The sequence below is a fragment of the Pleuronectes platessa genome, chromosome 17 (assembly GCF_947347685.1).
Source record: "Pleuronectes platessa chromosome 17, fPlePla1.1, whole genome shotgun sequence".
Classification (NCBI taxonomy): domain Eukaryota; kingdom Metazoa; phylum Chordata; class Actinopteri; order Pleuronectiformes; family Pleuronectidae; genus Pleuronectes; species Pleuronectes platessa.
In genome coordinates, this window is record NC_070642.1 from 13,600,822 (window position 1) to 13,618,905 (window position 18,084).

At 41.7% G+C, this 18,084-nt stretch overlaps 1 non-coding gene across 1 annotated transcript; it reads left to right on the forward strand.

The window, feature by feature from the left end:
- The first annotated feature begins 1,489 nt into the window (after positions 1-1,489).
- On the forward strand, positions 1,490-1,572 carry trnal-cag (transfer RNA leucine (anticodon CAG)). The gene has a single exon. It is a non-coding gene; the product is annotated as a tRNA-Leu (tRNA).
- Positions 1,573-18,084: the final 16,512 nt, after the last annotated feature.

The following is an 18,084-nucleotide window of genomic DNA, read 5'->3' on the forward strand; positions in this document are numbered from 1 at the left end:
CCTACATGCAGACTCACACAGACTAAACTCACATACCATCAAGACCTGCTCACTACTAACGGCCAACAAGAGGCAACCAAATTATAATGACATGCAAACAGATATGTGGACATCTCCCCACTTTGCTAAACAGCAGCATTGCAGCACATGTGAGAAAATAACATCACATCAAGACATTATCCAGACTCAGAACTCTTTTCAGCAGACTTCTCACCGTGAGACTTGATCCCACCGTTTGGTGAATTCTGCTTCTGCAAATATTCCCCTGTCTGCAATTTATGCTTAGTAGTGAGATAACAATTCTCCAGACAAGCATAGAAATTAAACAGTAACGTAAATAAAATGTAAGTTACTATTGAACCTTCATCAATCAATGTTATGCATTAGTCTCTTAATTTGCTCTAGATGTGTGCAGGCCATGTGTTACCAATACAATAAGCTACCAGCACAAAATAAAAAAAGACATTAAGAAATGATAATTCAAGATTTAAAATGAATCTTTTTTATTCTTGGCTGCTTCTCTTCTCTACACTGACTGTAAAGGATAAAGATGGACAACTCGTCAAATCTTACTACGGCTTGTGACTTAATAAAACCAATCAGACAATGGACACTTCAACATTACGATAAGAACAACGATTTTATATTTTTTCTATATATATATATATTTATATATATTTAAATTTCTAATTTGGTCCATATACCATCAGCTAACATGGAGGAGGCAGGGTCTATGACGTGTGCTGCAGCTGGCCACCAGAGGGAGATCAAGACCCTATGAGTTCACTTTTGGGAGCCATCATATAGTAAGACGTATTTTTAACACATCTTCTACCCAACTATCTAAAGTCACTGAAACATGTTCAAACAACACAGCTACTACAACAACATGAAACTGTATAACTCATTTTTTTCTAGTGAGTGACTGATTTAGTGGCTAAAAACTTTTGTTTTCCTTACTTTTGTAATGTTGAAGTCTGGCTGATAATTTGTATAGACATATGATCACTAACTTTTATAGCACTAGAGAATTAAAACACGTAAAATCGGTTTTCCTTATTTCTATAAAGTAATTAAATTTTGGTGACAAAGTGACGAATCAGCTCCCTTTGGCTTGATAGTTGGCATTTTCAGCCCCTAGCGGCCGCGACAGGAGCAGCAGACTTCCGTTCTCATAAATTAGCATCGAGCTAATGCTCAGACGTGTTGTGACTATAGACTTTAGATAATGTTCATGTTGTTGTCTCCTGAGGAACAACATGTAGAGTCCGTGCTGTGTAATGTTTATCTGGACCTTTGAGTTCTTCCTCCGCTTCTGAACTCAACGTTTAAACCAAGGGATCAGCTTCCTGTTTCTACTTCCGGGCTACCTGTCCTGTCACGCTGCCATGCCAACCATTGCACACCGTTTGCCGTAACAATATAAATTATTCAAACATTTTATATTAGAACGGTTTTTTAGAACATTCGTTCTACTTGTGTTCTAATTGTCAGGATGGCCGAGCGGTCTAAGGCGCTGCGTTCAGGTCGCAGTCTCCTCTGGAGGCGTGGGTTCGAATCCCACTTCTGACAAATATTTTTTTCTAAATTTCAGCCTCAGGTTAACATTTTCAAACGTAATCAAACCGCATTTAACATTTGATGCAACACCAATTGTATGAATTAAAGTGTAAGTGTGTTAGTGGCACCGTAGATTTAGGATTCGTACATCTCAAGAAATAAGTAAAACAAAACTGCAAATAGGTAAAAACAACAAATCAATCCAAGTGGTGTTTTCCACAGTTTTATTTGCAGCAGTAAATCAGGAGTTGTCCAGAGTGTGGGCCTGCTGCTGTGGGATTAACGTAAAAGTGCTGTGTGTGTAAATGGCTCCTTCTCTTGGTTTATATTTAAATTCCCTCAGCTGTGACGTCCCTGTGCCAGGTTAAGGTTAAAGAGTTGCAGGAGGCAAAGCCCGTCTGGAGACGCATTACCATCCCACTGGCACAGCTCCTTCTTCACATACATCCTCATCATACTCGGGAAGAAGACATGAATTTGTTCCTTAATATATTCAGGATGTCTAATTTAACATGGAGGGACACAGTCTTTTCCTATTTTTCTTCTGGTTGCCGGGATTGATGGTTTTCTTTTTTGTTTTTATTAATAACTCACATTTTGAAATGACTATGAAATGAAGATTGGTAGTAAATTAAATTCCTGGAACCTTGCATTACTTGCAGTTAATTGGAACATTGGTTTTTGGGTACCTGCTTTCCATAAATAAAATTAATATCTTATATCAGACTTTCAACTTGGATTTAAAAATCCTTTGAACCATCTAGGCCTCAACATCAGAATGCTCAGGACTATGACTTAACATGGCGCAGCAGGTTGCACTCTAATCAGCCCTGATATTTTAACTGCATCCAGGAGGGGGGGGTGCTAAGCCTGAGCATCAGTGTACACGTGCAAACTGCACAGATGATGAGCTTGGGGGGGGCGTCCCGCTGAGAATGTGATCCAGACCACATCCGCATGTCCCAGCCTCAACTGTTGAGATGAGGCAAAGTCAATTTAACGCAGAGTGCAGGGTCTGAGAAACTATGTCATCCTAGTATTTAAAGCTCTGAGAGGCTGGTGGTTGATGGTGGGATCGTTTATGTATTCACAAGGACTGGTAAACTCCCAGTATTTTAAAACTATCTATTTCAGAACTAAAACATTTAATTGGAAGATAAATCATTTCTGTCCTTCATGGCGACTCCGCACCGAGCTGACTCACGCTGACCGTAAGCTTCTTTAACTTTCCTTCTGAGGAGGGGAGGTGCCTTCCTCGCACAGGAAGACCCAACAGTCTGAGCACAAAACCACGTCCTCTGCATTTCTTCTGAGTCACTCAGGCACTGTCATGACTCAGCAGGGGGTAGGAGAGGGATGTGGGGGGGGGGGGGGGGGGGGGGGGGGGGTCTCAGCTCTTTTCTCCCACGAGTCACAATAAATCCACCCAACTGGAGTCAACTCCACCCCTCCATGACCTTCAGGCTCCTTCAGGCTTAAGGCAGACGGCAGCGTGAGAGCTCACCCCTCTGTGCATGTGTGTGTTGGCCCGGTGGGAGTGGGGGCTCCTGTGATTAAGCACTTCTAGAAAACTCCCCACATCACCGCAGAGGGACGGACACGCCGCCTGTAAACCCCTGATAAGGGCGACCCCTCGTGTTTCCCGTGGCAGCTCTTTTGTGCTCGGAAAGATTGAGGTGACCCCGGGTAATATTCAGAAGAGGAAAGCACATTATGAAATACCTTTCACAAGTAAAAAAAAAAGCGGGTCTAAGATGTATGACTAGGCGTTTTTGACCTTGCGAGCTTTGCCTCAACAATCTGTCTGAGGAGTCGATGCCAGCCAGGCCGCTGACTTATAGACCAATGAGGGCAGTGCCTCTCTCATTAGAATCATATTTTCCTAAAAATTCAAACAGGTAATTCTAAAGCTGCCTTGTGGATTTGACCCTTGTGGAAACTTATTGTCTTGATTGTAGCTGCTCTTGTTTCGTGGAGACGATTGAAAGACACAGGAATCAGAAGAGTTGTGTGAAAGTGACAGTTTGAGTCATCGGGCAAACGAAGACTGAGGCAGATGAATGTCCACACTTAACAAGACAGCAGGTTTTTTTGAGGGAAACTGAAACACAATATGAAATCTCATTCATCTCAAGTGGGAAGGTGTCAAACATCTCACTATAATAAAGATACTACTACTACTACTTCTACTACCACAACAGTAATATTAGATTTTACATTTTGAGGTTTAGTTTCTTTCTTTTTAAATAATCATAAACTAGAGAGAAGGGCTTTCTTGTAAATACCATTACTACTACAACTACTACTAATAATAATAATAATAATAATGATAATAAATGATTTGATTGTTCTTTATTTTTCGGTTCTGTCTCTCTTCAGAAACAGAAAACCTGAGATGCTAAAATTGCAGTAACATTCGGGGAAATGTAGGAAATCAGTTACTCAAATAATAGTTGTTAAAAATAGTAATAATAATAAAAATACATTAAAGAAAAAAGAAACCGAAAAAGCCAAAGAAGTCATTTTGTTACTCAAACACCAGGTGATTTTAATCATATCATCATAAGAAAACAAGTTGGTTTACATTGATATTAAATTTTCAAACTTTGTATATGTTGAAATATAATGCGTAAAACACATAAACAGCCTAACTGACTCGTGCTGTTAGAGACTGACCCATAACCGAGGCCACATAACGGCCAGTGAAAGGACGAAAGGTTGCGGCTAAAAGAAGGAGCATTATGCCAAGTCATAGACCTTCCTTGAGTCTCCCGCTGCTTTCTAAAAGTGTGTTTAACTCCCTTTATGCAACGGTGAAGTCCAAGTCATGTGTCCAAAGCCTCAGCAGATTTCAGGCCAATCTGTGAGTGATTAGCGAGGCTTTCCAGTCTATCCTTAGCTTCCCATGCACCTGATTAGAAGGTAAAGGCCCGCTTCTGCTGGGAGGCTTTTGAACCGCTCTCTCGTTTTCTCAGCCTGTGATTGCTGCCGTGTTTCCGTGGGAGTTTACAGCTCAAACATTCGGTGGCTTTGGAGGTAACCATCTTCCCTTTGCTGCTTTTATTCCTCCGGATCATTATTGTGCATCATGTAAGTATCATGCTGTGTATACTCTGGGCTGCTTCATCTCTGCACTTTACTTGTTAGAATATGTAGGACGCCACTGTTAACTGCACCTGCATAGGAACAAATGAAGTGCTACTTTAAGTCCTCCTGTGCAGTAGCTTGTTCCAATGACTCATGCACAGATAGGATACAATATAGTTTGTGTTAAACTGGATGAACTCAGGCTGGCCCGTATGCAGGATGTGATTTTTTTATTTTCCTTGTTTGAACTCTTTTAGGAGCCTTGGTTTGCAAATATGACACCTTGGGGATAAAAAGCATTATTCTAAGGATTCAAGGCCACATATGTTTCCTAGTTCTGGTGAATAACGCACGATATGTTTTGCATTTGTAATCCACTGGGTAGAAAGAGCCACTGAATTTGTTTGGCTGCGTCTAATTTGCAGAATAACGGTCTCTGCCTATAGAGCACAGCAGTGGCTTGTTTTCACATATAAGTAAAAACCTTCCCTGTATATTTCCTCATTTCCTCTACATCTCCATTTTCATCCTACATAAAAAATAATAGTTTAAATCCTATTCCTATATATATATTTATTGTTTTTCCTATATGTTTCTATGCATTTCTGCAATTTAATATGCGTTGCTGTGCTTTGGCTTGTTCATAGGGTCATAATCCATGTGATCAACGTCATGCATTCACTGTAGGAAGTTCAAGTGCAGCTGGTTAAACAGGTCAGGGCTTCTTTACTGCTGGGTTGTTAAATATATTATATATGACCTTATGTCTTCAAAGCTCTGAATCCAGTTAGCTGATTTATAATCCACCCATATAATATTGCATTAGGTTATCTGAAATAACCTTTTCTATTCAAGGTATATTCTAGGATCACAGAAACGCATTTGCAGACTCTAAACGGGTATCGGTTCAACTTAATACTTTAGGATAAAGGTTGGCAGCATGACATAGAAGAATATGTGTAACGATCAATCACTTACATATTTGCCCCATCGAAATGTTAAGCTAAAAAAAATACTTCCTGCATGGCGACAATATTTTTAATACGAGAACAAGGAAAACAGCCAAACCTGTTCTGTATGGGTGTCAGTCAAGCTTGGCCTATTTCTGCTTCTGCTTCATCGAGCCACAATGAATCTTCCTTACCTCCTCACATTGTTTCAGTAAGAATACATTATGCTTATTTTATTTTCGTAGGTAATCCCTGCATTATTGACTACAGGAATAAATAAAACAAACTGGCCTAGGATTCATTTTCTCCAGTGACAGCCACAAGCTCTGAGGTGATGTCCACTTTCGCAGCCATAGCAGAGACTTAAGCTCGTTATTTAAAGTCACTTGGAGGATTTATTCGGGGCCTTATCCTCATTATCCCTGTCTCCATTTACTTCTTGATCTTCACCGCAGTCAGTACATATGTAACAACCATGTCACAGGCCTCTTTTCTCAAACATGCTGATTTTAACAGCTGTTGAAATGGAGATTATTGTTGGACTGGATATTTTTTGTCCTTACAGTTAAACCGAAACTATTCATAAATGTGTTTTAGAAAGAAAATAGAGATTGTATAAAAAAATGTATTTGAATTTGCAAGTGTCTGACATAATCCCAGTAAAATAATTAACCATAAGCATTTAGGTAGTAGGATAAGGATTAAAATGCATCTGAGGATCTAACTGATTAGTGGAATTAGAAGAATAAAACTGCAAACCCATGCACTAGACACTACTGATTACACCCACACCCTTAAAGGAGTCTGTTGGATGTTCTTTTTCAGAGAAACCTTATCTCAGCCCAGTTCAAACATGTTATGGTGCTAGTTTAGACTTAAGTTCTTTATAAAAGAAGCTCAGGAGCCATGCTGAGCTACCAGGAAAAGCTTAAATGGGCATAAAATCTAAATTAAAGTCGATCGTCTGCACAGGTTAGCCAAGGAGAAAGTTGCACCAGGAGAAAGAGGCAATTTTTTCAAGCAGGAAGACACAAAAACAATCAAGCGGATTTCAAGAAAACTTGGTGGAATGATGTGGTAGGAGTCAGGGAAGAACCCATACAATGTTGGTGCGTAGAACCATATCAGGCGTTAGATCCAGGATTTCCTTGTCTTACAAATTGCGATATAGGGGGTTTTCAATATTTTTTACATTTTACTAGGGAATAATTAATAGATCTTCATGAGAAAATAAATTTGGCAAAATTACGGAACTGATATCTATGGGCGTGTGAAATTTGGTGCAGCTTTATTGAATTCAAGGTGACTGTTGGGCCTTGGCGGAGGTATGCATCTAGTTATGAAACTGTAGCAGGGCAAATGACCATATGGCAGGCCGCCACAGTCTGGAGATAGGGCATCAGCCAGGCGGAGGGATGTGCTCTCAGAACACCTTCTAGTAAAAACATTTAAGCGATCAATTAATTGTGCTGGAATTTCCCCAGGTAAAAACTTTCTCTTTCTTTTCTATTCTTTAATCTTTTGTGTGTTTTTAAAAAAAAATCCATTGTTTTATATTGTCTTTCAGCCTGGGATGAATGGAAGCCATGCAGCTGTGCGGTGCACCACCATCCCATAGGCAGCTCAGGAGAAACATGACAACCTCCTGTCACCTCCCCCTCCGTCTGCTCACGTGAGATCCTTCGTCGAGAGCAGAGCCGCCTCCTCTCACGATGTCCTCCCACAAACGCAGCTTCCAGTGCTTCAACGCTGTCGGAGGCGAGGGCTCCCACAAGTCTGGTACCCGCCTCCCCAGGATCCCCCAGCATGGCATGGTGGGCCACCATGAACCTCTGGAAGTGTGCTGTCTTTGCTCTGAGTACAGACACGCCCAGGCCCTGGAGGCACTAGAGACGCAGGTTTTACCTTTGTATCAAACTCACTCGCTGCATCACCACCACGCACACCGGTGTGTCCTTGGGAGGCCAGCCAGGCCCGACGAGGCGCATTCAGGCCATGGCCGACATATTCATCATCACAGGCACAACAAGAGGCTGATACTGGTGAAGAACAGCGACCCCTCCGTCAGGAAGACCATCGTGTTGCACCACAGGAGTATACGCAGCTTCGGGCTTTTCTTAGAGGAAGTCTCTGAGCTCATGCAGTACCACATCAGGAAGCTCTACACTCCGGAGGGCCGCAAGGTGAGGTCATTCACACCCGGAACTAGTAGTACCATATAAAGATATGTTGGCGTGTTCTTTTTACTTTGATGTTCTCTTCCTGCTAAGTTTGGGAGTGCTGTGGTTGTATGTCATTTTATTCAGTAATCTAAAGGAAACTTCTTTTTCAGAGGGGAAGTTTAAACCTTCCCTTGTGGTTTAATGAGCTGAAAAGGAAGGATGAACCTGAAATGAACAGTAGTACTATGAGTTGTTGAAATAATTAAGCTGTAGAATACCCTAAAAAGTACCCTAAAGTATCTTTCAAGTATTATTATAGATTATTGTTACCATATTTTAAAAAACTGTGTAAAGCATTGCTGGAATATTCAGGTATTGTACTTTAAATATATATATATATGGACTAACTGAACACCTTTTTATGACACCATCAAAATCTATACGGTTTTCTCTTTTGTGCGCCATCTTTAGACATGTACGCAAAAAATACACTCATACATACACATTTTTCATTTAGATTCCACTTGGTACTTTGTTATAATGTAAATCTAGTGGGACAAATATTTGGAGTTTGTGCATGAGGGAATAAAACAGGGATATTCCCTCTCTCTCTCACACACTCACACACGCACACACACATACTCTCAGAATCCCATTAATCTTGGTCAAATCAGAGCTATTTTTGAGAGAGGAGAAACAGGTCAACGTTGAAACTCCACTCTCCTGCTTTGATACCAGAGGTGTCTCAGAAATGTGTCTTCCACAGATCATGGTAATTAATTATCTTCACCGTGGTCACACAAAGCCCACGGTGAAGCCATTCATCTGCCTTGAGCTACAGTGGATTTCAAATTCAAAACTGCACCGTCATCAAAACCGAACGCTCAACGGCGAAATTCACATCAACACAACTCTCAATATTTTGCTCTGTATGTGTTTCAGAGTTGTCAGTAGAAAAACTAGTGTTGGAGTTAGGTGTCACATACTTATATAAATATAATTAAAAGAAGTAGCAGGATTCTATACATTTTTGTTCTATGCACTCTTACTACTAAACCACATATAGAATAAAGTTAATAAATTATACATAAATATTGGTTTTATGTTTGATTATCTATGCTTTCTTGTAATTATAATATATAGAATAAAAAACTACATATCCAATAATACACTTTTGACATAAAAAGTGTAATAATATTAAACCCTGTCCTTTTAAAGTGTCTGAAAATGTAAAAATCACCCACAGTGAAGATACAGTATATTATTTTGTGTGTGTTTATGAAGAGTAGGAGCAAAAATAAAGCAAAGTAATTTTGCTCGCCTGTCACATTTAGTCAACTAATTTTACAAATTGAAGCTTGCAAGCTTGTTTTAGCACAGAGCAACACCCACCCACCGCTCCTGCTGGTGACAATGCAGAAAGAATGCACCGTCATCTGATGAAGTTGCAAAGAGATCATCCTGGATTATCTTGTCCTGACTCACTGGTTGACTCAGAGCCTTCCTCATCAGGGATTTAAAGCCCTCAACAGCACAAATGAGGAGACAATGCCTCAACCATACCTTGAACACACTGGCTACATATCACATGTTCCTTGTATGTTAGTCCTTTATTTTGGGACGAGAACCAACAGACGAAAGGTTGATTATTGACACATGAAACATATTATAATTGATGCTATTTGAGTTTTAAACTGGAATTACAGCCTTGTTTTGTGTTCTTCTGCCAACCGGTGCAGTTTCAGTCCCTCCAGGTGTTCCTGACATGATGCATTGACAATAATATGAGGTCACAGTGACCTTTGACCACAGAAATCTGTAAATCTTTAAGGTCCAATTGACAAGTGGCCAAAATATGACGACCTTTGTTACACTTGAGATATCATGTTCAAAAGGCCAAAACATATTTTTTTAGGCCACTGTATCCTTGACCTTTGCCTCAACCACAATCGAATCAGATAATCCGTGAGACTAGGTGAACATTTGTTCCAAATTCAAAAGAACTCTCTCAAAATAATGAGATGTGTTTACAACAAGGGACATCGCAAATAGTAGGTGTTTCTTTTATTTCTTTAGTGTTCTGTATTCAGTTTGCTCCCACCTGCTGTGCCAAGATAGTCTGACAAGTAGTTTTTCAAAAGTTGGCGGAGCAGTGTCTTCATAAAAAAAACTTTATAAAAACGGAAAAAACTGTGAGAGGTTGGGAATGTCTGCAATTTTATATCATGACATTATCAGTCAGCAATCTTTCTTTAAAATCCCGTTCTTTCATCGAACAGACTCTTGATTCATTTCTGTTCTTCTGTTTCAGATCGACAATGTTCAGAGTCTCATTCAGTGCCCCAGCGTCCTTCTCTGTGTTGGACGTGAGCCTTCTCATCCATCCATCGTGGAGAATTTTAGGAAAACGTCTGACGACAAACTTCCGAGAATGAGTGGGAAGTCACGCTCCCACGGCTGCACTGAAGAACACGAGGGTAGGAGAACACATTACTTTACAAGATTTAGTTTTTTTAACCACATTTCTTGATACACATTCCTCTACCTTGTTAATTCTGCCTCGGGGGTTATGTTGTCCCCGCTGTCCGTTGGCTTGTTTGATTTTGGACTGATTTCTAAGAGTATGGGAAATTTGGTATGGCTTCAGTCTTTGAGGACTTTAAGGAAACTGTTGGCACTGCTACGCTCTCCATTGAGTGTCATTCTTGAGGTATTAAAAAGCTCTAGTACCCACCACAGTAATTAGGATTTTTATTGATAATTTGAGAAAGGATATTCCTGCATCCCCCTTTCTTATCCAGATCCACTTTTTCTTCATCAAGCCCTCATTTCATGGAAATCGGTCTGTCGTTTTGTCGGATCTTGCTGAGAGTCAGACAGACAAACAGCCAGGAAAACATAACCCCCTTGGCAGAGTTTCTTAAGTTCTTTATCTCAATGATTACTGTTTCATAATTTTACGCTAAACCCATGAGCAAAAGACCACTAATTCTATATTCTTGTTTTTTTCTGTCAATATTCCTGTCCTTCATTTACTAAATGGCAAATCAAGGACCAACAAAGACAAGTGTCACCAATTCAAACCTGGATTCTGACAACAGATCCATTCACGACTCTGTGTCATCGGAAAAGTCTTTACCAAACGGAACTAATTCTCCAAACAATATGGACTCCTGCCCCCCGAATGGTGATGGACTGAGACATGACGATATAGAGAAACAGGTTCGCGTCAATAAAGACGGGAGTTTGTCTATGGAAATGAAAGTGCGCTTCCGACTCCAAAATGACGAAACACTACATTGGTCAACACATGTAAAAAAGAAGCCAGGCCGGGCGTCTGAGCTGCTCCAAGGGCTCAATAACTCACATTTTGCACACGCTAGTGATAGAAGCTATTCAGAGTCGGAAAACCTCTCTTCTGTTGAGCAAGATGAGGGTTACATGACCAGGCGTTACCAAAGACATGCAGAGGAACCTCACTGCGCTCACTGCTACAGTCACTGTCAGGATTATGACATCTGGAATAATATCCCAGGTATGCACGGAGCCGGTCGCTGCGTTCGAACATCCAGCTCCAGTGCCTCCTCGCATACGATGGTCTCTAGAAAGACGGTGGTTGAAAGGCAAACTATGTCTAGATCAAGTGATGACCATTCAGAGCAAGTGGTGGAAACCCAGACTGTTGAAGAAGCTGAAACTGTAGAGTACTGCACCATCAGGAGTGGCACTTGCTCACCAAAGTGCAATGTGCAATCCTCCACATTAGACAACTGTGACGAGTGTGCTGACGGTTCCCCAGATGATCAGGTCAAATCCTCAGACCAAGAAGAACGAGCAGGATCTGCTCCTAGTGCCTCCTCACAAATATTAACAGATCACGAGGAGGCTGAAAACGATGAAGTTGATGATGTCCCACAAAGTGCATCAAGAGGATCTTCTCAGAATAGTAAAGTTGCAATGGATGAGACCACTGAGAGTGCAGGGTCAGGTAAAGGCTCGCCAACGCAGCAGTTATCATCCAACTCATCAGTGAGCTCTCACAAATCAGGGAACTCAAAAACCCCACACACTTGTCAATGCGGAGTTTCAGAGAATGATACACAAACCAAGGCCCAGGATGAGGAAGAGGATGAGACGCAAAGAGATCAGTCAAGTGCCATGTCTGTTAAATCAAATATGTCTGAAGAAAAACAGAATACAGAGCCAGAGGATGTAGCGGAGAAAAGATCCACAAGTGCCATGTCAGTTCAATCAAATGCCTCAACAAAGTCCAAATCTCAGGATGACACAGAAACACAAGCAAGACCTTCGAGTAGCATGTCCGTAAAATCCTCCAAGTCTGAAAAATCACTGCAGTCAGAGGTGGCAGATGAAGAATGTAAATCAGAGGAGGTTGCTGATGATGAGAGAGCATTGAGTTCCATGTCTTCCAAATCAAAAGCTTCTAATGAATCAAAGAGATCAGGAGTCTCTCCTCTACCCGATGAAGAACATGAGGAGGAGGATTCTGCTGAATCAAAATTAGAAGAATCTGCAGAGGAGAGCGTTCAGAATGCAGCTGAAGAAAATGAGAATGAAGCTGAACAGAGAGCCCAAAGCGCAATGTCAGTGAAGTCAAATGTTTCTGCAAAATCTAAAACATCGGGAACTTCTGAAGCTCCACCTAAAGATGATGATGAACATCTTGAGGAAGAAGAGGAATCTGAAGAGGATGTTGGAGATGAAGAGAGAGTGCCAAGTGTCATGTCAGCTAAATCAAATACCTCGGCAAGATCTACACGTTCAAAAGCATCTGAGCCCAAAGACTCTGAAATAGAGGCTCAACAAAATGCTGAGGAAGAGCAAATAAATAAAGCTGACGAAGAGGAGGAGGTAGCGGACACCGTGGAGAGAGCTCCAAGTACAATGTCTGTAAAATCCATAAAGTCAAACGCATCGGCAAGGTCCCGAAAATCTAGAACCTCCGAAAGTCTTAAAAATGCGGATGAACCAGAAGACGTCAATTCAGAGGAAAACGAACACAGAGCCCAAAGCAGCATGTCAGAAAAGTCAAATACATCGGAAAAATCCACAGTGTCTGCTCAAAATGAGGAAAGTGAAAGAGCGCTGAGTGGTACGTCTGCGAGGTCTGTCAAATCAAATGTATCTGCAGCGTCTGGAGAGTCAAAGGACTGCGAGGACATGAGTGAAGTAAATACTGAGGATGTAGATGAACCCCCGGTGAGAGCGACTAGTGCAATGTCAGCTAAGTCTAATGTATCTGAAGGTAGACCACAAAGCACAATGTCAGTCAAGTCATCAAAATCAGCAAAGTCCAACATTTCTGCAAAATCTTGTAAATCTAAATCTTCTGAAGCTCCTAACATAGAAAATGATCCTGAGGAGGGAAATGATGTAGAGCAAATTGAAGAAAGTGCATCAAGCTGCAACAATGAGGAAGAGGAAAGACCAAACTCCTGTGTTTCAGCTGAGGAACGTGATGACGCTGAGGAGAGAGCATCCTGTGCCGGTTCAGAAATATCAGTCAAGACAAAATCGTCTGCAATGTCAATCAGGTCAAACGCCTCCAAACATCAGCCTGAGGAAACAACAAGAGCAACAAGCGTAATGTCAGCAAAATCAACAAAGTCAACTGTCTCTGCAGCGTCTAAAAAATCTAAAGCTAGTCAAGCTCTTCCCATATGTGATGGTGATGTTTGTGATGAAGGGGATTCTGCACATGAAACTAGTGAGAGACCAGCAAGCTGCATGTCAGAGAAATCTGCCAAGTCAAACATTTCAGCGAGATCACACGGTTCAGGTAGAGAGGATGAGGAAGAGAGAGTACCCAGTGCCCTGTCAGTGAAATCAGCAAAGTCAAGTGTGTCAGTCAAGTCTGCCAAATCAACACGGTCAAATACTTCTGCCAAATCCAACAGGTCTAAGCCCAGTGATTTTTCAGCTGGAGAAAATGCTGCAGATGATGCAGAGCATGGAGAAAGGGCTCCGAGCAATCTGTCAACTACATCTGTTAAATCTGCAGAGTCAGATGTTTCAGCAAGGTCCAAGAAATCTAGAGGTTCTGCAGCAGCTCCTGAAAACTGTGGCGAGGTCTCTGAAGAAACTGAGGAGGCGGAAGAGAGAGCGGCAAGCTCAGTGTCAGTCCGGTCAGCACAGTCACGCATTTCTGCAGGATCAAGTCGTTCAAAATGTTCTGCTCGAGATCCAGCTGATGAAGAAGAGGAAGCTGAAGAACGAGCAGCAAGCAGCATGTCAGCCAAATCCAACCGGTCACATGTTTCTGAAAGGTCGGGCAAGTCAGTGAAATCTACAAAGTCACATACGTCCACAAAATCAATGAAATCAGCTGCCTCTGGAGCTCATTCTGCCAAAACTAATGGCATGCCTGATGAAGAAGACGATGAAGAGGAACCTCAAGACAGAGCAAAGAGTGCAATGTCAGCCAAATCCACAATGTCTAACGAACAGGAAGGCCCGGCTGAAGAGAGAGCTCCAAGTAATAATTCTGTTAAATCCAGGAAATCAGCAAAGTCTAATGTTTCTGCAACATCTAAAAGATCAACGGTTTCTCAAGTTCCTTTGGAAGATGACGTTGGCCACCCTGAAGATGTAACTGTGGAAGGGGAGAGTGAGGGGAGAGCAGAAAGCTCAATGTCACATATTTCTTCTCGATCAAATAAGTCAAAATGTTCTACTGATGTTCCCACTAAAGAACAATCTGAAGAGGAAACAGAAGAAAGAACAGCCAGCAGCATGTCAGTCTTGTCAACACAAAGTGCTTTGTCGGTTAAATCCGCAAAGTCACATGGTACCTCAAAATCTGTCAAATCAAATGCTTCTGAAGTTCATTCTGCCCAAACTAATGTCAGTCCTGATGAAGAAGATGGTGAAGAGGAAACTCAAGGAAGAGCACAGAGTGCAGCGTCTGCTAAATCTGTAAAGTCAAGTGTTTCTAACAAATCCAACAAGTCCAAAGGACAGGATGGTCCACCTGAAGAAAATACATCTGATCACGAAGAGCGAGCTCCAACTAATATGTCCGTCAGATCATCAAAGTCTGCAAAGTCAAATGTTTCAGGAGTATCTAAGAAATCAAAAGTTACGGACATTCCCCTTGACAACAATACAGATACTCCTGAAGAGGTAAATGAAGACAAGCCCCAAAAAGGCAGATCAGTGAGCTCCATGTCAATTCATTCAGTCAAGTCAAATGTTTCTGCTAGATCAAGTAGATCAAATCGCTCAGCTGATCTTCCAGCTGACGTAACCATTAGCAGACCGAATTCAACAGTATCTATGACATCGAATGCCTCTAAAAATACTGATAAAAATACTCCTGATGGGACCAATGATGAGGAAGAGGTTCAAAACAGAGCAGAGACTGTAATGTCTGCAATGTCAATTATTTCTGTAAAGTCAGAAAATGCTCCTGATTCTGATCAAGTCGAGAGAGCTTCAAGCAAGATCTCAGTCAAATCGGCAAGATCAAATATTTCTAATAAATCGAAGAAATCAAAAGCTTCCGAAAGCAGCCTGTCAGTGAAATCAGCTCAGTCACATTTATCCGACAGATCTATTAAGTCAAACACCTCTTGTGTTACTGGTGATGATACAGCTACATCCACTGAGAGAGCCCCTAGTGCTATATCAGTAAAGTCAAATGCTTCCGCAAAAGCCTCTGAAGTTTGTTCTGACAAAGGGGCTGGCCTTTCTGATGAAACAAGTAGTGAAGACGATTCTCAAGAGAGAGCACAGAGTGCAATGTCAGATACATCCACACAGTCGACCATGTCTGTAAGATCCAGTTGCTTGTCATCTAGGTCGGTCAGATCAAATATTACTATGAAATCTGTGACTTTCAAAGAGAACATTGATGATGCTGAAAAAAATGGTAAGCGAGCCAAAAGTGGAATGTCCGCCAAGTCAAACACTTCGGTGAAACCTGCAAAAGCGTGTCGGGATTCCACTGACAATCATGAGGAAGATAATGCCAAAGAAAGTGAGGAGAGATCGTCCAGCGAAACTTCAGTCAAATCAAATAAAACAGGATCATCAAGAAGTACTGCGTGTGAGGAAGAGCATCGTGCAAATGATGAGCAAACTGTGAAAAGACCAGCAAGTACCGTGTCAACTAAATCAGCCAGATCTGTGAAGTCAACGCGGTCGGATATTTCAAGCAAGTCAAAGTCTGGAAGCTCGAAAGCCTCTAATGCTCCTGGGGAAGAAAATCATGAGGAGAATACAGAGCGAGCTCCAAGTAATAACTCCGTCAAATCAGCAAAGTCAAAACAGTCCAGCAGTTCAGCAGCATCGAAGAAATCCAAAGCTTCTGAGGTTCCTCCTGAAGATGGGGCTACTGAGGTCGACGGACCTGAAAATAAATCCCCTGAAATTTCAGCTGAACAAACTGCGGCTGACTGCGAAGACACTGACGAGGGAACAGAAAGTTCAATGTCAATCATATCATCGAGGTCTGAAATGTCTTTGAGGTCCAGGAAATCAAACATTTCTGAACAGGGAGCCGAAATGCACATCAAAGAGAGGACACCCAGTGTTTTGTCAATGAAGTCAAACATTTCTGCTAGAACCATTAGGTCCAACATGTCCGACATGACCTCCGGTGAAAGGACCAGACAAGATGAAGAGGCTGATGAAAGAACAAATACGGCCATGTCAACTAAATCAGCAAAATCTAATAATTCTTCAAAGTCACACAAATTACTCCCAGCTGAGAGTCCTGACGTTCCCAATGAAGAAAATGGTGAAGAGAAATCAGAGAGAGCCACGTCAGAGAAGACAGCTTTGTCTGTGAGATCAGGAAAATCCAGAGCCTCTGATGTGACCGCTGATGAAAATACTAGTGAAAAGGAGGAGAGAACACTCAGCCCTGTGTCTAGAAAATCGAACCAATCTGAAAAGTTAAGCACGTCCGAGTTCTCAACTGTGACGGTTGAGGAAAATAAAGACAGAGCATCATCAACAAAGTCAAGGGTCTCAGCACGCTCTATAATTTCAACAACATCTGAAGTCAGACAAAATAAAAGTCGGCCCCACAGTTCTTTATCCGTCAAGTCAAATCTGTCCAAGAAATCTCAAAGATCCAAAGCAACTGATATTTTAACAGGTGAGGATGTGGAAAACAAAGAGGAAGTGGACATTACAACAGCTGGTGATGTTCCTGAAGAGGACACAGTAAATCCTGAAAACAAGAGTACATCTAGTTTTCAGGAGGAAGAAAAACAAGACACACTCGATAAAAGGAGTCGCCAATCTAAGAAAAGCAAGAAAAGCAGGGCAGACACCAAAACTCCTACCGCATGTCAGCGTGAATCCAACGGAAATAAACATCCAGAGAAAAAATCCACTGGTACCAAAAGTGTCACAGACAACAAAAGTGACAAAAGCAGCCAAAGCATATCAAAGAACGGAGATAGCGATGAGTTTGATCTGGTGCCATCTAGCCTTCCAAATGCATCCCCGACCCAGGTCGTCAACGAATGGCTGAAATCAATAACTGCAGATGGAGATATGTATGACATGGAGGAACTAAGTGAGAACTGTGATGGACAGAAATGTGTCACAGAGGGAATCAACGGAATAGAGGATAGTGAAAGCAATAATCACTCTGTGGCCGAGAATGCAAACGATACAAATGAAGGGATGAAAAACGACTGCCAAACAAGCATGGAGGCACCAAGTGCAAATACGAACTGTACTCAAAGTGAAGAAAAAATATTCCACTCTTCTGTACAGGTGATGAAAGTACTTTTAAGTCCAAGGCTCAACAGATGTAACAGCTTACCAGAGGTTTCTCCAGTGTATGGACGCAAACTGAGCACTTCAGCCAAAGGTCTTCTGGATTGCCTTGTGAAGCTGCAGTTAATCGACCACGATCCAAAACATGCCAATGATAAGAATCTACAATACCAAGAGCTGATGAATATTCTTAAGTCTCTTTGGCTTTGTGATCCTCCAGAAAGTGTAGATATTTCAAAGAAGGACGACCACCATTCTGTGGATGACGAGTTCAATCGTACGTCTTCCTCGGGCGTGGACGTCAACAGTGGCTCCACGGGCTCTGGGAAGAGCAGCGATGGTGCGAATGCAAGGAAAGTACAAGAAGTCTGTGAAGGTGAAGCAGACACATGTCCTCAAAGCACACCCGAGGGAGACGTGGAGGAAATGTATGAGGAAAAACAAAAGGAAGAAGATCCAGAATCAGATGAGACAATTAGAAATAACGATAGTCCAAGAGAACTACCTGAAACACCACCCTCCTCAAGCAAGAGTTCGGGCAATGATAGCAGTGGCCAAAAAATTCCAGA